We start from the raw sequence: 21,275 nt of genomic DNA, 5'->3' as shown, positions 1-21,275 counted from the left end.
AGACTGAAGGCTTTACCACATCTTTTTTACAGTCAGACGATTTCTCTCCAGTATGTATTCTTTTTGACTTAGCGTGGAGGAGGAATGACTGAAGACTTCACCTCATTTCTTACATTTATAGGGTTTCTTTCCAGTATAATTTGTTTCATGTTTCTGTAGGGAACTAGAAAGAGTAAATTCCTTACCATATTAATTAACCACAGAGGATTTTTCACCAGTGTGAACCCGCTTACGTGCTTGAAAATAACTAAGACAACTGAATTCTCTCCCGCATTTCCTACATTCCCAGTTTCTCTTTTTTTTTTTTTTTTTTTTTTTGAGATGGAGTCTCGCTCTGTGGCCCAGGCTGGAGTACAGTGGTGCAATCTCGGCTCACTGCAAGCTCCGCCTCCCGGGTTCACGCCATTCTCCTGCCTCAGCCTCTCCGAGTAGCTGGGACTACAGGCGCCCGCCACCTCACCCGGCTAATTTTTTTGTATTTTTAGTAGAGACAGGGTTTCACCGTGGTCTCGATCTCCTGACCTCGTGATCCGCCCGCCTCGGCCTCCCAAAGTGCTGGGATTACAAGTGTGAGCCGCCGCGCCCAGCTCCAAGTTTCTCAAGTATGAGTACTTTATGATTATGAAGCTGACTGGAATATCCACAGGCTTTATCCCATTTCTGACATTTACAAGGTTTTTCTCCACTGTGAGTTCTTTCATGCTTTTGAAAAGAACTTCAAAATCTCAAGGCTTTACCACCTTTCTTCCATTCACAGGGTTTTTCTCCAATGTGAGTTACTTTATGCATTTGAAGTACATAAAGAAACTTAAATGTTTTCTCACGCGTCTTATACTTATGAGGTCTATTTCCGGCGTGTGTTACCATGTGTCTTGGACGTTTATGAGAGAGATAATGGTTTTTCCCACATCGTTTACATTTATATCACCTCACCCCATATTCTTCACGTTCTTATGGTTTGTGTCCAGAATGATATAAGATGTGCCTATTAAGAGATGAATGATATATAAAACTTGTCCAGGCCGGATGCGGTGGCTTATGCCTATAATCCCTATATTTTGGCAGAGGCAGGTGGATCACCTGAGGTCGGGCGTTCAAGGCCAGCCTGACCAACATGGAGAAACCCTGTCACTACTAAAAATACAAAATTAGCCAGGCATGGTGGCTCATGCCTGAAATCCCAGCTACTTGGTAGGCCAAGGCAGGAGAATCGCTTGAACCCGGGAGGCAGAGGCTGCAGTGAGCCGAGATCGTGCCATCGCACTCCAGCCTGGGCAACAAGAGTGAAACTCCATCTCAAAAAAAAAAAAAAAAATTCTCCACACACATGGCTTTCACATGAATTTAAGTCAGCAGAAATTTTCTTCTTGAGATTAAGATTTGGAATCTGGCTGAAGATTTCTCCACAATGACTAACTTCTTTATATTCACGGAGTCTTTATACCATATGACTTCAGAGATGTTTTTCCAGAATTATTGAAATGACCTTCAGTGTCCTGGACTTCCCATTTGTTTCCGTTTTCTGTCTTCTGGGATCTTCTGGCATCCTGCTTAGAGATCTCCCGGAACCTGCAGATCGCAGGGCAACAGGGGCTGTGGCAGAGCAACCTGGGGTCTCCTGGAACAAAGGAGACAGAACAACAAAGCTGAGCTGGAACTGGGCAGCCAGGCCAGAGGGACAAATGCCCTGCCGGATGGTGGAAGCCACCCTGCATTGTTCTTTCTTCATTGTTGTACCTCCTTCATGACAAGCCATTCACGTTTATTAGCCAGGCGAAATGTGAATTTAATACATTTATTCAATGTGAATGGCTTGTCATGAAGGAGATATAACAATGAAAAAAACTCTCAAAAATTAAAAAACTCTCAAAAATGAATAAAACTCTCTAGAATGTTTTTTTATTTTACATTTTCACAAACAGCCCTGGATACCACCCATCTCATTGCTCACCTAGTGTATGTGAAAATTGTATCTCTTCAATTTTTCTGGCAATTCTTCATTTACTAACTGCAATGCTTTCTCTGTTCAAAATCCTTTTTTGAATTATTGCACATATGCTTTTTTATACTTTATGTGCTTTTTCATTTTTAACATGGAAAGAGTCCTTAGATATTTAGCCTCCTAATATCTGAGATCTGATAGTAGTTATAAAACTTCTGTTAATTTATAAATCAAATTCATAATATATGTAATGAGTTTTGGTTTTGCCTGGGGTTTTCAAATTTTTATAATTATACCTATTCCTGACAATATCGATACTTAGTAATTGTCTCAAAATACATGCACACTTTGTTAATGTTATCTTCCACTCTTTGGATGTATAAAAATGTTACTATTTTATTAGATATAAATTACTAATTCAGTGGTATTTGAAAATTGTTTGCTTCATAAACTAATTTAATATAAAATCCAGAAAGCTAAAATGCTTCACTGAAATAGCAATCAGAGATACAGTATTATAATAAGCCATATGCCCTGGAATCTATAAGACTCGCTAGCCTACCACTTACCCCACATACCCTTAGAACCAAATTATTCTCTCTAAGTATTAGTTACTTTATCTGAAATGATGTCAAGTTTTCCAATTGCTTACATGAATTCCATATCAATTAAAATTATGTATAGTGCACACTTGCAAAAAATAATAGTTTCTTCTTATTACCTGTGACTGAATAAAATACAATATAGATTATAATTGTCCTGAACCTTGAGTCACAGCTTTGTATGTACAACAGTAATCAATAGTCCTTAAATTAAATTTTGTCTCTCCTATCATTTTTAGAAATTTGTTTATAAATCAGGTAAAAATACTCTCTAAAGAATATTTCCTACTTGATTTTTGAATAATATTGTAAAAAGTTGTATAACTTTTTACATTTATAAAACATTGTATATCATAACATTGAGAAATTGATGTACCATTTCTTACATGTACATTACAAAATTATAATTTTGATAAGTTGGTCAAAGGCATTTACAAAATGCATTTCTAGGTTATAGCATCCAATCTTTGATGTCACTTTAAAGAAGATATCAAGCTGTGACAAAAATAGAATTTTTGAAAATGCTTCATTAACCTGACCCTTTGAGGTCATTTATATTTCCAGTTTATAAAATAGGATTATCTTTTATATAGAAAGTCTGATCACACCTCCTGCAAGCTTAACATAATTAGAACCTGAAAGACAGTTGTTTTAAAATGCCAAATGCACCTTTAACCTTGATCCAGGTTACTGGCCCATTATTTTCAGTCTGGCTGATAGAGTTCCTACACAGTGTATTTAATTCTATGTTGTGAAAAGGCTTTTTACACTGCATTAGTGAAATGGAGAATACATCAATACAAATCTTAAGAAAAGAACAAAACTATAAATTTGGTAACAAATACCTTACATTGTAAATTATGTCGGGAAACATGACACAATCCCATCGCAAATAAATGCCAACTACCTGTGAAATATGGAGAAGTATATTACCTACCTGAGAAAGTAATTGTAAAATTAATGGACAAATACCTATAAAGTATATAGTACAGTAAAAGTTCTTTAAAATTACTTAATAGAATCCGTAACCAATAAGTTAAGGGTAGACTTTTTTATACTTTTGGGGGAGTTGGTTTCCCTTTAAACATATTCAATTATCATTTCTTTTCAGATACTTATGAAACAGGTCAGGGTCACTAGTCTCGTCTAAGGTGTTACCTGAGCTCATCATCTCATGACCAGGAGAATATATGTAATATATAATACTTGCATTACAAGCCATAGTTGTCTTGAACTTACAAAAGCATTGTGTGGCTTCCATTTATTTAGAACTCCAATCAGTAATGTTATGTTACTATGCATTTGAAGTCATTCTTTTTCACTTATAAAGTCTCTGAGTATATTCTTACACTGAGTGCACCTCAGAATAATTATGCTTTCTTCTTAATATAAATGTAGTTGCATTTTTCTCTGTATTTACTATCTTTATTTCTCCTCTGTATTATTTGGTTATGTTCAGGCATTTGGCTTCCAAGACACGAATAAAGACAAAGGACTTTTGGAATTATCTGACTTTGTTATAAGTCTTCTCATGTTAATATCAGCAGGATGAATCATGTATCATTCATTAATGATGACAACTTCATGCACATTGTGGTGGATTCTGGGCACGAATTACTTCCTAATTATCAATGAGAGGTGAGGTCTAATTCTCTTACCCATTATTTTATGCTGGTCTTAGTGCATCATATATAGTTGAAGTAAATTCCAGGAATTCCAAGGCTGGGTCACCTGAAAACTTGAAGCTACAGTTTGCGCATCAAAAAAATAAATAAATAAATAAAAAATAAACTTTTTGGAGCTGTGAGAAATCGTGTAAGTTCAACTACCTTGTTGGGAAAATCACATGGAGAATTCTTGAAATAACATGACATGAAGAAGAGCCTCGCAGACTCCAGTCAAACCCGTCAAAGTACCTTATAGTTGGGTGACATGGTTTTAGACCCTACAGGCACTCTTTAGCTAAGGAATCTCCCAGGCAATTCCCAACTGAAGTCCTTGCCCATAAGAATACAAAGTACAATAAAATGGTTTTTTTGTTTTGTTACAGTTGGTTATACAACAATAGATGACCGTTATACCCATTTTATACTTTCTGGCAGCTATCTCTTCACCAATATTCGAATTCTTATTCTCTCTCAATTATTAGCATATTTTCTTCTTGATTGTCTTCAACACTGAAAATTAAAATTCTTGCCTTCATATTCTAATTTCTTAAAGCCCACATTCCTATTCCATAGCTACAACTATTTTGTCACAGAATTGGGAAAAACCCTCTGGAAAATAAAATAAAATCAAATACGTATGTATTCTTGGAATTATCCTAAATGTTCTGCTTTCTTTTTGCCTCAGGGAAGTTCATTTTTTTATGATGAACATGACCAATAAGGGTGGCCTTTTTTATACTTTTGGGGGAGTTTGTTTCCCTTTAAATATATTCAATTATCTTTTTTTTTTTTTTCAGATACTTATGAAACAGGTCAGGGTCACCACTCTCATCTGAGCTCATTGTCTCATGACCAGGAGAATTAAGGAGCATGGACACAAAGGGTGAGATTGGAGAGAAAGTTTAATAAGCAAAAGAGAAAAGCTCTCCACAGCAGAGAGGGAAGCCTGAGTGGGTTTCCATTTTTACAGCTGAATTCAAAAGCTTTTATAAGAAATCCCTCTTTTCTCGGTAGCTGTTTGAGTAACTTATCTGAAAAGTCGTCTGCACAACTCCTTCTTATCTATGTAGTTGTGAGTATGTCTCTAGGCAAGCAGAAAGTGCTGCTTCTCTTTTTTGTATAACTGTGGGTTTGTTTTAGGTAAGCCCCCCTCCTCCTTGTGCAAGTTCCCATGGAGCCCACCATGTACGTGTCTGAAAAGGGAGGAAAGTTTTTCCTTGGAGCCCACCAATTATGCAAAGAACAAAAGGCTTCTCTACTGGACCCTGCCTGCTGATCTGTGCAGGTACAGCCTGAGTTTTCCCCAGTCTGCTCTATTTTTGCCTGTATCTGTCATTTTTCAAGCAGGCTGCTTCTCGGAGGACCAGACTTGACTGTTAACTGATTTTACATTTTCTTCTCCCTCACTTATTGGACATAATTGAAAACAAAACCCTGAGAATACTGTACTGTTACTTCAGAGCTCCAAAGTTTATTTTAATCTAAGATTAATACATATGTAACGATTAGTGTATATTCATATGTATATGTATTCATACTTAGACACCTAAGTGCAATACATACATACTCAAGTATACATAAGTTCCAAATTCTATAACTAAAATTTCATGAAGAATATAAGTGATGCCTCCAAGTTTAGAATTAACAGGTGATATTTTATGTATTAATTATCCAGGTAAACAGAAATGGAGATCATATATATACAGTCTAGGACTAGCACTAGGAAACATCATATATACAGTTGAGAATAAAATGGGAATGGAATCATAAATATATTCATTTGAGATCACCATAGATAGGAAGAAATATCATAAAAGTGTATAATCCATCAAGAATCACACTTAAATACACACACACACACACGTTCTAATGCTGGCAAGTGTCAGCAGCTATATTTTCCTACTGAGATATTTTCCTAAAGATGTTTTTAGAAAGTGTTTCACAAAGCACCAAAGGAAGGAAGAGGTGAATACCACTGGAGACTTTGAACTATAACAGAAAGAACAGATGCTGAAGAACAGATGAAATTAACTAGAAACCTAGCTGTTACCCTTACTTAATACATAATATAGCACAATTTGTTACATTTCTATATATGTATTCTTTCTTATTTTGGAATTACAATATTTACACTAAGTTTATTAAGTAAAAGAATTAAATATTAGTTAAAGTGTCTACTTAATATATATTGATTAAATCTGAATTTATTAGTAATTTCTACCATGTGTCTGGCATAGGCAACAAAACACAGGAAAGGCATGGTTCCTGCCACCAAACAGTGTACAATTCATGGCTATGGGCCATATGAATTAATGTTAGTTTATTCCCAGTCTTAAGTCCACGTATTTTAATCAAATCAAATGAGTCATGCAGTTAAGTCCCATTTACCCTTTAAAAAAACAAAAACAGAATTTCACCTATTTTTAAAAAGTTGTTGTGAGTCAGTACCTTCTCCATTTCTTTTTTACAGGGTAGATCCAGAATCTTTTCTTATGAGTCAAAATTATTTTTGAAAATCCAGTGTTCAAAAAGTGTATTTTGCATCTGTTCTCATTTAAGTTTCAAAGTAGGCTCTCATGACAAAGAATATCTCCTGATTTCTGAATTCTCTTCCCTGCCAAATTTGATTTAGCTCATGTGACTCAATTTTATGGCATCTCAGTGTGGAGTAGAAATCACTTTCAAAGTCAGATGTAACTCATTCTAACAAATCCTGTCATTCATCATCATTTTAGGTCTCTCTTGAGTAAACTGCAATTTGTACCAAGTTGTACAATATGGTTTGGGGATGTGTCATATTGTCTAGAGGAAACTAAAATCCAGACTGTCAAATTCTTTTCAATTAGGACTTTGTGTAGGATTTGAGTTGCAGTAAAACCCATAAAAGAGAATCTGCAGTTGACTTGAGATAGGAATGAGAATTATTACTTTAGGTAGTTTGCCAGGTAGACTGAATCTTTCATAGCTTCATCTAATTATATAAACTTTGCATGGAATTCTGATATTCTAAGTTTATTTAATACTATAAAGTTTTCTCTACAGTAAAAATAGAAAAAAACTGATAATAGAATTCATAGTTTGATCACTGACTTCAAAATGCGTCATATGGATTTTAAGTTATTTAATTTTTCTTGTACTGTATTTGTGTTAATATAGAATTTTTATTTTTATTCATTCTTTTAAATTATAAACACTACATATGCAAGACTACTGCTTCAAGTTTTTATGAATTAAGACTGCTTTTTTATTAAGATACAATAGTTCAGAGTAGAACATTATTCGGCAGTAACTATCAGGAGAAGTTAATAAATAATGAGAAACATATTTTCAAACAATGAATAGCTTTATAAGGATCAAAAACTAGAAATGTTAAGGACTCAAAGAAGAGGCACTCTAAAAGATGAGCTAAAGTGGGTACCTTTTCCTTGGGGTATTCCTGAGCCTGTGCTTATGCAAGGGACTGAGAAAGCACAATTTGTCTCAGTAGAGGGCTTTTAATTGAGGAAGGAGACAGGACCTTCAAAGAGGCAATTCAGTCAAAATGAGGCCAGCAAGGCCGAGCTCTGATCCAATATGATTGATGTCCTTATATGAAGAGAGAGAGAGACAACAGGACCATGTGTAGAGGTACCAAGCAGGCAGCCATGTGTAAGCCAAGGAGATAGGCCAGGAACAGCTTCATCCCTTATAAGGCTCTCAGAGGAAACCAACTGTGCTGGCACTTTGACCTTGGGCTTCTTGTCAGCAGAAGTGTGAGAAAATAAGTTTCTGGAGTTTAAGTCCCATATATATATATATATACACACACAACATACACACACATATATATACACACACAAGGTATAAAATACAGTAAGATAAGGCTAAAGCAGATGTTAAATTCATAACAAAAGTGCATTTACTAATACATTTAAATATCAATACTCTAAGACTTATCTCAAAACCTAGAGCAAGTCCAGCAAATCACATGTAATAAGAGTAAGAAATAAGAAACTACAAATAACAGAGCAGAACAAATAAGATAGGATTATGTATAGTGAAAAGTTTGACTCAATCGAAAAATTGATAATCCCTTATCAAGATTAATTTTTAAAAGTAAACAGAAAAAAAATCACCAGGGTCAGGAATTAGAAAGGAACATCTCAGCGGATCTACTAACCTAAATAATACAATAATGACTATTATAAACAATTTTATGCCAAAAACTGTGACAACATAGATATATTAAATTCTTAAAAACATGAATTGAAACTTATTGAACTTGGAAAAGAATAATAATGCAATAGCTGCAAAAAAACGAATACAAAACAAACATAAAGCAGATTACAGTACGTCTTAGAAAATGTAGAAAAAATCTTAGAAAATTTAAATCCTAGTTACAATTGATTTTTTCACACATGGAAAAAAAGTAACACCAAGAATACATGAACATTTTAAGAGAAAAAAAAAAAAAAAAGGGGACACCACTCAACTGTTTTTATGAGACCAGCATTAACTTCACATAAAATTTAACCAGACAAGGCTGTCTCCTTCTCCCCTGGTGGCAGCAATGGTGGGGCTGCCACCTGCAGGAGCATGTCGTGGACCCAGTGGAGACGAAGGCGCTCAGCGCAGTGTGGGGCAATGAGCAGCTGGTGGAGGCACGGTATCAGCAGCTGGAGGTACCCAGTATGGTGGCTGGCAGCAAGGACCCCTGGGCCAGCCATGTAGGAGCGTGTGTCCAGGGCCCTGGCCAAGCTGGGCTACGAGTGGATCTGTCCCAGTGCTGGGAGGCATCAAGCTGGTTCGATGCCCAGAACTGAATGCTGTGCTCCAGCTGTGGCCTCACCAGTGCTGAAGAGAGAGAAAGAGCCACCTTCATAGCTTACATGTAATTATTCTGCTTATACAACCCAGTATCAGATTTACTTACTTTAACCATTTGCAGGTGTTACAGTCAGGTGAAAGAACATGGTGTTGGGAAAAGAAAGAGCAGTTACACAGTAGAACAGTTGGAACAGGTGTTTGCTCAGGGAGGATGGGATGCTCAGCCCTGCCAGCCTGTACTTATTAACAGTAGTAGCTTGTACCAGGAGCTGGAGTCAGATGGCAGCACCGTGGAGGACTATTTACAGGAGTACTGGGAACCCACAGCCAGGATCTCCATGGCTATCCGGCAGATCAGTAATTGGATGAAATACATATCACAAAGAGAAAATTAAAAATTAAACGGCCGGGCATGGTGGCTCATGCCTGTAATCCCAGCACTCTGGGAGATGGAAAAGGGCGGATCACCAGAGGTCAGGAGTTCAAGACCAGCCTGGCCAACATGGTGAAACCCCATCTCTACTAAAAAAAAAAAAAAAAAAAAAAAAAAATACAAAAATTAGCAGGGCGTAGTGGTGGGTGCCTGTAATCCCAGCTACTTGGGAGGCTGAGGCAGGAGAATCGCTTGAACGTGGAAGGTGGAGATTGCAGTGAGCCGAGATTGGGCCATTGCATTCCTGCCTGGGTGACAAGAGCAAGACTCCATCTCAAAATAAATAAATAAAAAGTAAAAATAAATTCAACAAGAGTCTTCTGAAGAAGCACAGAAGAGAGACATCAGGCAGAATACTGTACAGATTTTGGAATCGGTACAGTTGAAATGGGAACTTTTTCAGAGTTGGACAGACTTTTCAAGGCTCCTTCTTTCTAATAAACTGGCCATTTTTTGGAATTGGTTATAACACCCGTTGGAAAGGGGATCTTCCTTACCATTATGCTGAGATCACCTCCCAGGTGCCCCTTGGCAAGCGACTTCAGGAGTACTTCAACCCTGAGAAGTCTGAGGGATGGATCATTATGCCACAAGTGCAGAATGAAGTGGAAAAAATGTTTACTACACATTTTTAGAGATCACTATTAGTGAAGCTAGGTGCTTGGAGCTGCACATGGAAATTGACTGCTGACCCATTGCCCACTCCAACCCACCCGGTAGGAATGTTGTTCAATATTTATTGCCTGGAATTATTCCTAAAAGCCCGGGCCTTTATGCCATTGGCTATGAAGAATGTACCGAGCGGCTCCTCTCACCACACATGGAGCAACATTCCCTGGACCCAGGAAAAGAGCACGGGGTTGACCTGGAAATCCTTTCAGCACAAGCCTCATTACAGGTGGAAATAAAACCCACCAGAATTATCTTTTGCTACCTCAGGACTGCTGAGGTCAGGACTCTGCAGCAGTGCTTATTTTTACATTTCTAAGTGAATACCAAAATCTTCAGCAAATATTGGGTTGATATTAACGGATTTTTCTCTCAGAGCTCTATTGGGTACCCCAGAGTTTCCCCCAAATCCATCTACATCAAATTTGTGGAAGTAGAGAGAGATTTTCTTTCCACTGGCTCTTTAGTTGGGTGCCCTGAAAAAGCCACTGGATGCCTCTTAAAATTTAACAACCGAAGGTCATCCTTCGTAAGGATTTGGGCTCTTAGCTCCTTCCCTACTCACTTTCCATTACCCAGACCACTGCTCATCCAGATGCTGCCATCAGACTTTTCATGGAAACTCTTTCCTTGATTGGGCCAGTATGACTTCTAAGGAATCATGGCAGACTTTGGCCAGAAAAAACAGACCTCACCTGAAAATGCTTATTTTGAGCAAGCAAGATACATAGCAAACTTGCATGGTGGGCCAGCTATTTCTTTTTTAAAAACAGAAAAACAATTTTTAAAGAGATTTCAGAGCCCTAATATAAACAAATGAGGGTACATTCCATATTGAACAAAACTTATGCTTTGAGTTTCATATGAAATTGAAAAATTGTATTTTTTCACAATGTTTCATTTTACACATCTCTATGTCTCTATAAAAGTAATATTTACAACTGAATAAATAAGCAATAGAAAAAAAAACAGACGACATTCCAAGAAGAGAGAATCACAAATTTATCTGCCTCTCATGACAGTAGATAGGAAATCTTAGGTATTTGAATATTAAACTTCATAATAAATAAGAAAATTCACAACCAAAATAAAGATGACGTCATAAAAGTTGAATTAGATTATATATTGTACCAGATGAAAATTTTCCTCAATTGTTTTTACAGGTTTAATAAAATCTCAATCAAAATATATTGAATATAGAATTTTTCAAGCTAATCTCAAAATACATATAGAAACATGAAAGGCTAATAATAGAAAAATGGTGAAAATTTTTTAAAAAAGAGGGCAACACAATCAGATATAATAATTATTATAAACCTCTAATAAAGTAGACATTCCATTAATGGTAGATTTTAGACAATCCAAATAATGGAACGAAAAATAGGCCCACTAATATTAGCTCTGCTAGATTAAAATCACCTGAATTTATGTATGTATGTATTTTTAACTTTGAAGTTCAGAGGTATATGTGCAGGTTTGTTACATAGGTAAACTTACGTCATGGAGGTTTCATGTACAGATTATTTCATCACCCAGGCATTAAGCCTCCTACTCATTAGTTATTTTTCCTGATGTTCTCCCTCCCCCACCCCCTTGTGACAGGCTCCAATGTGTGCTGTACCCCTCTATGAGTCCATCTGTTCTCAATATTTAGTTCCCAATTATAAGTGAGAACTTGCGGTATTTGGTTTTCTGTTCCTGGGTTAGTCTGCTAAGGATAAAGGCCTCCATCTCCACCCATCTCCCTGCAAAAGACCTGATCTCTTTCATTTTTATGGCTGCATAGTATTCCATGGTGTATATGTACCATATTTTCTTTATCCAGTCTACCATCAATAGGCATGTAGGTTGATTCCATGTCTTTGCTATTGAGTCACTTGAATTTATAAAAGGATGACACCACAAAGAAAGTGTCTCCTTTGTAAATAAATGGTGATGCCTCACTGGATATCTACATATTAAGGAGAAATTATTGAACTTTACCTTACACTAAGTACAAAATAAATTTGAATAAACTGTAGACTTAATTGTGAAATGTAAATGATAAATTCATAGTACAATTTATTTAGTAGATAAAATCTTCATGATTTTATGGTAGATTTAAAAATAAAAAATATAAAATATTACAAAAATACATTGACTTTTGGAAATTTTGTTTTAATATAGTTAAGCATGAAGTCAGATTTAGCATGGAGCCAAATTTCACATAAATGCTTATATTGCTAGGTTTCATACTATATTTGCTATTCTGCACAAATAGTAAATTGTGTTAAAAAACTGGTTGTGTGCTTAAAGAACATTTCTTAACTGCACAAAATATATAGTGGTGTTGGTGGACTTAAAGACATGAATATACATAACACACATATATATTTGCTTTTAATTTTCATTTATTTACTGTTTGTTTTACTTTTGGTTTTACATATATACGTGTGTGTGTGTATGTGTGTGTGTTATGTGTGTATAACTCATTGGTTTTACATATGTGTGCATGGGTGTGTGCATATATATATGTAAAGCCATTGATTTATTTAGTTTCTAATGGAAGGCTTGTATTTGGTTCTATAAATAGTCATTTTATTTCCTAAGCGTTTTCAACAATTCATCATTAGCTCTATCTATTTAAAATTCCTAAGTTACCTTTGTCAAGACTCCAAAAAATGATAGACCACACCAGTCATTTGAAATTGGATTGGTTTTGCTTACCTCTAATAATCTAAAGAGCTAGAAGAACTTTAAAGTTCCTAGGAGGAAAGAAAGATTTCTTTTTATAAATTCTAAACAGAAATAATACATTACTTTATTATTTTAAAGTGTAGGTTGGACACGGTGACTCATGCCTGTAATCTTAGCAGTTTGGGAGGCCAAGGTGGGTGGACCACTTGAGCTCAGGAGTTCCAGATGAGCCTGAGTAACATGGTGAATCCCATCTCTACAAAATATACAACAATTAGCTGGGTGTGATGGTGCACTCCTTTATTCCCAGCTACTTGGGGTCTGAGGCAGGAGGATCACTTGACCCCAGAAGGCAGAGGTTGCTCACTGTGAGCTCAATGTGAGCTGAGATCACATTGCTGCATTCCAGACTGGGCAACAGAGTGAGACCCTGTATCAAAAATAAATAAAATTAAATTAAAATTAAAATGTAAGTAAAAATAAAAATATTTAAATGATGTTTATTTTCTAAGTAATTCAATTCAATCAATACTTTGAGTTGGTTTCAGATCTTTTCCTTTAGGTGATGAAACAAACTTATAATATGGGTACAAAATTTTAAAGTTCAGAAAAAATTGGCCTTGTTCTTAAAAATTATATTCACTTGGATTTCTCTGAAATTACTTCAGATGTGTTTACCATTATTAAAATTAAGTGACATTCACTTGGATTAAGTAATAATAAAATAAAATATGAGGCTTTCTAGTAATTTTTAATTCCAAGCCTTTATCACTGTTGGGACTTCATGTGTGTATTTAGAAACAAAGTATGTACAAATATTGCACTCCTTTAAAGATTGTAGTGGTAAAAGATACCTGATCAGTTGTCAGTACTCTGTCTAAAAATGAATCTTAAAAATATGTAATGTTACTCATTTAAATAGGAAATGAATAATTACTGTGTGCTTGTGCTTACCTTGTCTCTGTTTTGTTACATAATATTTAAATAAAAGGGGATTATGTATCCTCATACTCGATTTCGAGAACTGATATTGGCATTTACCATTGTTTTTTCAATGATAGGGGGAAAAATTAATTGTCTTACTTTCCTATGTTTGGCATAAGACCTATCACATTTCTGACGCTTTTGGTCACAGTTATGTCTCTAGAATGCCAGCAATTAGATATATGCAAGGAGTAACGTCACCACTTTAATTTAATGGTTTAAAGTGCTATGGGCAATAACTACTAGACACCAATCGCAGTGTTTTAATTTGTGGCATAGTAGAGAGAATGATAGGACTTTCTGCAGTATAAATGTGCTGGTAACTAATCTTTGTACTAATAAATTACAGGGTTTTACTCCTGGATCTGAAAAAGTCATCAAATCTTGCTAATTCTTAGACACTGACATCAGTCAAAGCCTCATCTGCAGACCTAGGAGAAGGTGATAATAAAAATGCACTGCTTTTGGGAGACACAGGACCAGAAATTAAAACTGTTCAATTGCTCTAGGCCCAAGCACTATTTCAGAAGAGGTGGGTATGTGAGATTTTAAGGTCTGATTTTGAGGGATAAAGTTAATTCATAGTTTTTCTGTAAGTCAAACATTGATATCAAAAGCACACTAATGCAAGGCCAGCATCTGGGCCCCTCTGTCAGAAAAAATAGTTTTCTTGGAGCATTAATATGCTTCTTAATAAAAAATTATAAATGCTTTTCAAAAATTTTACCTTATGGTCCAACTGATTAAAATTAATTTATTTATAAAGTTGTAATAAAATTAACTTTAACATTAATAATACAACTGACAAAGTAAAATTTTGTTTTCCTTTGAAACCAAAGTTTTTATATAATACTAATAAAAGTAATTTTGAAAATTTTATTTACCTTTTAAATAAACTGCAAAATAAAAGAAAGTGGAAAGAGATAGAATTAGTTGGCATTATGCTTTCTTTTTTTGTGGGGGGGTGGGGGTGGAGTCTCACCCTGTCACCCAGGCTGGAGTGCAATGCCACGATCTCGGCTCACTGCAACCTCCGCCTCCCGGGTTCAAGTGATTCTCCTGCTTTGCCTCCCGAATAGCTGGGATTACAGGCTCCCGCCACCAAGCCCAGCTAATTTTTGTATTTTGAGTAGAGACCGGTCTTCATCATGTTGGCCAGGCTGGTCTCCAACTCCTGACCTCGTGATCTACCCATCTCAGCCTCCCAAAGTGCTGGGATTGCAGGCGTGAGCCGCCGCGCCAGGCCCATGCTGTCTTTTCTAAGTCATATTGTTTGAGAAACTGTATTTTATTCAAAAGAAAGATTTTCATTTGTTTTAAATATTTAAATTATCATTTTGGTCAAATGAAAGACTATTTTATAGTGACCTGTGATTCTATTTTGTGATATCAATTGTGATATTTGAAAAACATCGACAAACTTTCCAAAAGCAAACTTTCAAGTTCTAATTTCAGTATTTTTGACCTCAAACTAAATTTTTCTGGATATTGGGTCCCCTGAAGTCCAAGAGAGACATATTAAGCTTATTTGGTATATTAAAAACATAAAAAAATCATCAAATATAAAGTGTTTAAGTTTATGTAAATTATATTTACATAAATGTTAATAGTATATATTCCAAAACTTTATGAGATTAGTAAAATTCTAGTATGTCTTATACATGTTGTCAGAAATGATTATAATTATATTAAATAATTATATGCCTAAAAATAACCAAATTTCCTTGTCAATGGTTTCTTTAACTATGGCTGTCCTAAGACTTTTGCCAGTAAAAATCTGTTTACTTTTATAACAAAACACACATAGAGGAACTTTTTATTTTTCCAGGGCTTTGGCTGACATGACATATTTTCACATGTAAGAATACTGATTTGAAAAATTAATATTTATTTTATAGAGCCAATGAAAACTCATAAGGAGGAATAGCCTTGCATCTTATCTGTGCAGTTCCTTTGTAGGGTTCCTGGTCTGTGATAAGTAGACAGTATCACTTTCTGAACAGGCCTAGGAGTCTCAAGTTGTTTCGAGGCCTTAATAAAAAAGAAGTTCACACAGTTCATGTAGATAATCCGCAGGTGCGGTGAATCCTTGGCTGGGCTAGAGAGGCCTTTAGAGGTCAAGTCTGAGATTCCTTGTGAGAGGTTTCATCAAACACAATTTAGGAAAGCCTCTATGGACAATGATTCTTGCTATACTTTGTGTGGGTAATTAGGCCTGGTATAGTGAGACTAAAGCTTATTTTACAGGTAGGTCAGTTCTGCTACAATTTCTCCTTGAGAAAATTAGGGGATTAGAAAAAAAACTGTGTTTCAGAAAAGAAAGTATAATAGTAAATTAACCTTTAATTGTTGGGGGGCCATGTGGTCATTCATGGTATGGAGCTGCCAAAACATCCCCTCAACATGAAACAGCCAAAAAAAAAAAAAAAAAAAAATCAACGACTAGATTCCCATGATTGAGGAATTAGTAATTAGAAAGTGGAGGAATTGAAACCAGCCCAGTTGTTCAATATAACTAATGTTCATAGTTTCTTCTAAGTAACATAGAAATTGACCCTGTCAGTCTTAAAATTTGAGAAAGTTACATTTGTATTGTGTGAATTCCTACTTCAGGGAATCATCAGCCCTCCCAGGTAGTATCATGGAACTAAAACTTACCGGATCACCGCTTCCGGACAATGAGAGGCCAAACCCCTTACCCGTCATGATTACCTGACCAACTACCTGCTTCCTGTTGACCAATTCCTCTCTTTTCCCCTCTTTAATTCCTGTTATTCTACACGTGGTAACATTTCTTTCCTGCTGTATGAAGCCCTAATTTTAGTGGGTTGAGGAGATGAATTTGAGAGTAATCTCCCATCTCACTGGCTGCTACACACAAATTAAGTCTTCTTCCCTGATGATACTCATTGTTCCAGTGAATGGCTTTCTGTGCGGCAAGTAACAGGATGTAGGCCACACTCCTGGTTTATCATTTACAGTGTCCATGGTCTGGAAGGAGGAAGAACAGGGACATAGCATTTAATGGGTATAGAATTTCACTTGCAGAAGATGAAACAGTTCTGAAGATGTTGGTAATGGTTGCACAACTGTGAATAATATACTTTATTATACAATTGTAAATTGTTAAAATGGTTAATTTATGTTATGTATATTCAGCCACATATACACAATGGCTCTTCTTTGCTCTGTGATTAAGTTCCAAACTCCTCTGGACATTCAACATTCATATATTATCTGTTCCCTGCCTACTTCTCTAAGGTAACTTCACGTTTCTGTGTTTCTTTCTTTCATTTTTTAATTTGATTCTCTTTGTTTTTGGTTCTGTGGGTTTTTTTGTCTCATGACCTTGAAATTGCAATTTTTTTACCCTCTAAGGGCCCCATTTTCCTGAGTCTTCTTTTAGCTGGCTAATGATCAACCTTTTAGCCTCAGCTATAATATCATTTACACAGGCAGACTATGCTAATTAACAGCCTCTCACAGGTTCATACATAGACCATTCTTCCACCTCTCTCTCTCTCTCTCTCACAGACACACACATCAGTATATGTGTCCACTACAGTATATATCCTAGTATATATCCACTGCAGTGTTTATCACAATACAAACCAGTTTTCACTTATTTGCATTTTACTGATTTTTTTTTCTTTATTTAATTGAATATAGTATCATTAAGCCCTGGAACATTGTTTCTCTCATTTAATGGAATATCCTTACACTGAAAACTAGACTATCACCTAAGTATGTTTCAGGAAATATATGTTAAGTTGCTGACAACATCATTTGCTACAGGTTTTTATTATATATCATATCCACATTAGTTTGTTTTAGCAAAGTCTTTAACATGCTCATTTCTCTGTTCTTAAAACAGAAAGATAATTAACTCATGTTTTAAATGGACAAATTTGGCAATTCTGATATCAGAATTGTGGTCACAACTAATGTGCCTCAGGGATCATGTGCGTTCTGTAAATCTATGCGTATATAGATGAAGACAACAATAAGGGCTGAACAGTGGAGACTTAAAGAGTAAATAATTTATATGAAGGTATTTCTTGCTATTAAAAGTACTCTGCTCACCAAGTAAAACAGGCCTAGATATATTTAAATGGCAAAAATCACAGTGGAAAAATAAACATATTTCAAAATTTTTTCAAGCATGTCAACAAAATTTATTTTAAATGCATAATATATAGAAAATACATAAAACATGAAGGTTTTTTAAATACGTGGCATTTGCCAGATTTGTATTAATTTTACTAACATAATAACTACTAAGATATCAAATATAAAAATAAAAATGATTACAGCAACTTATTTTATTTTCACAAAGAGCACTTGGATATTACAGTATGTTGTCATTTTTTAAAAATATTGTTATATGGTAGCTATCTTATGAGTGAGTTTTTAATGAATCAGTCAGATTTAAAATAATGTTAAATTATTTGAGCAGTGGGCCATTTCTTCATCTTAGAAAGTTCTCCATCACTTTTCTGTAATACTTCTCAACTCATTTCTGTTCTAAAATTATTTCAAGAGAAATAAAATTTTTCGTGTTTATTCTACTAAATTACTGAAGTTTATGAAGTTTCTTCCAACTGCTTGTGACCAAACTCTGTTAAATGCTATAAATGTAATTTTTACACTATGTCTTTCATAGATATTCAGTATGATAATGTCACTTTAAGAAAATGTGTTCTGATTTTACTTCTTGAGGGAAAAAAAATACTCTTCATAATTCCTTTTTATTGATCTATGTAAGATTTATAAAGCAGCTGTCTATCATGTCTGGCAGACCAGATAAAGGCTTAAATATCTTTTCTGCTGATATATTAAAGACTCAAGGAGTGATGAAGATTCATTGAGATTCTAATGAATACTGTGAGTTTTTAAGAGAATAATGTAAACTCATAACTAATAAGACTTGTGAACATCTACGTCTTGAATTTTAAAAAGTATGATATTTTAAAAATGGATAGCATAGTAAAAGAATAGTTTCTATCTTTAGTGCATCACTCAGTAAACATGAAGATATGTTAAAAATAAGAATATGAAATGAAGATTTCACAGTAAATATTACATTTAGAAATCTATATATATTCACACCCACACATGTATTACCTTAAAATCACATTATGAAATGTCACAGCTGGTATTTTATAATTTAGAAATGTAAGCTGTAGACCATCAATCAGAAGGCTCAAAATCACGCAAAGCAAATAAATATGATTTGCAGAGCAGACATTAAGAAAAGTTTTGGAGAGAGAAGTTGGCTTCTACAGTGATGTAAGTATGAGGATTTTGCTATCCAAGTTGTCTCAAGATTATTGAAATGGCATTCATGAAATCACTAAGAGCTTGTAGTATATGCCTTGCCTTTAGAGAACACCACAGAATGTCATGTCTAAGGCAAAAATGGGAATAGTTGCTTTGGGTTCAGTCTGCCCTCTCAGAGGGTTTGGGGACATAGCTGAGCCATGAGGGATAGAGTCAGCTGAGGGCCATTTGAAAGTGAGTCTTAGAGAACCACGGGGAGAGGTGAGATGACTTCAATAGTGGGAGTCTGTGAGTAAGGGATTAAGGTAATGCCAGGGATGGGTGAAACATTCATTGATCACATTACAGGAATTGTCAGGACAGCAAAAAAATTTTTATGACAGCATAAAAATCTCTGGAGTGTCTCAAAAAGTTCATGAAAGTGTCAGCTTTGTACAGCTGCCAGTACAGAGACTGTAGAGCAGCTTACACTACCATCTATCACACACTGAGAAAGAATATTCCTGCTCCTCTATTCAATTCTTCCACCATTAACACTAGCTGTGTAGCAAAATAATACATGGCTCCCTACTCATGTTAAGTGGCAAGCCCTATTCTTGATTTAGGAATTAAAAGTTTCCAGTCAAAAGTGTTAATTCATATTTCAATCACCAATTCAAAAATAATACTCTTTCTCTCCGGATTGCCAGGCCATTGCCATAGAATGACAGACAAAATTATCATTTGTTGCCTCTCTCCAGCTCCTAGATGCAGTTTGAGCCACCTGGGCAAGGCTGCAGCTGAGGGTAAATCCTAGTGAATTTTACAGCTGTGCATCTTCAGCAGCTGATAGTCTGGAAACTAAAGAGTTGAATGTGCAGACTGTGAATAAGGGAATTGGGAAGGACATAAAAGAGCCCACTGTACAAGTCATTCTCAAACGTAAGCTTGCGTTGGTGTCCGCTCTAGGGCGTTTAACAACACGTATTACAGGACCTCAGAGAATGTAATTTAGTAACCCTAAGGTGTGCCAGGTAAATTTGCAATTCCAAGTAATGCAGATGCTGATAGTGTGGGTACTACATTAGAATCGCCACACTCAGGGAGTCATAGATAAGATAAATAATTCACTCAAATTTTCACAATAAATGAGTTATGTAGACCAGAATCAAATCAAGCTTTCTAACCCAATCCCACAATTAGGTCTCTATATCTAATTACCTGCCAATGATGTCACTTATGTATGTAGTAGATTATAAATGAAGTGGATATTAGGGAAAAAATCCTGGTATATGCTGGAGGTTTTAGTTTCATGTATATATATATTTATAAAATTTCATTGTAAGTTAAATTTTGATAAACTATTTTTTCATATGTAATATAAAAATTTCCTGACACTGTACAATTGTGTAATTCTAGGAGTAATTTTGTTATTCCATTTTACATCTGATCAACATTTTGAAGAAAAATTTAAATAATCTTTTCAAATCTACGTGATAAATTATGTAGTTGAACATCAACTTTGGAAGTTGTTTTATTATGGCTTATTCACTAGCATTTTAATGTTTTTTAACATATATCTATATGCGTGTGTGTGTGTGTGTGTTTGATATATATCATGCTTTATTTTAACTCATAAGACTTTATATGCTGGAAATTGCTTTTTTATGAAGAGTGGTAAATTCATACGCATTAGTCATGTTTGTGCACCTTCAATAGGGTATACAAAGACAGAAGCATTCTTTAATTCAAGATAACTCAGTTGAAAATAAAGGCTAAAAAAATACAATTTTTAGAGGTTAGTTCTAGAAATGAAGCATGTGCTTTGGCAAATCGCATTGAACAAATTAACTTTTTACCTTTTCTTACTGACAATTTTGACTTGATGGAGAGAATATAGTATTCCATGATTAGAGTAGAAATATTTGGAAAAATTCAAATACATTATGGAATCCTGATCCCTCAGATGCTAAGCAACAATCATTTATTAACCCATGTATAATGGTCTTGATAGGTTTTGTAATTGCTTTTATTTTATTTACCAAGCTATTTAAGAGTTTTATTTCATTCGATATAGTGCATAAAATATGAATTTGACAAAAAGCAATTAAATTTTTGGGAGTGTTTTATCTTCAACAGCCACAAAAACCTGGAAAAAATGAAACATTTATTAAGAGGATATAGGGCAGGTTTGCTCATCTGCCTACCAAACTGCCTAGAGATAACACCACATTTCA

At 35.1% G+C, this 21,275-nt stretch overlaps 1 pseudogene; it reads left to right on the top strand.

Annotated features, from left to right (window-relative positions):
• Nucleotides 1-5,081: 5,081 nt before the first annotated feature.
• Nucleotides 5,082-10,753, top strand: LOC129481609 (myb/SANT-like DNA-binding domain-containing protein 2; annotated as a pseudogene).
• The last annotated feature ends 10,522 nt before the right edge of the window (nt 10,754-21,275 follow it).

The sequence above is a fragment of the Symphalangus syndactylus genome, chromosome 5 (genome assembly GCF_028878055.3).
Source record: "Symphalangus syndactylus isolate Jambi chromosome 5, NHGRI_mSymSyn1-v2.1_pri, whole genome shotgun sequence".
NCBI lineage: Eukaryota > Metazoa > Chordata > Mammalia > Primates > Hylobatidae > Symphalangus > Symphalangus syndactylus.
Note: the sequence above shows the minus strand (reverse complement) of the source record. Positions and strands in the feature narration are given on the sequence as shown.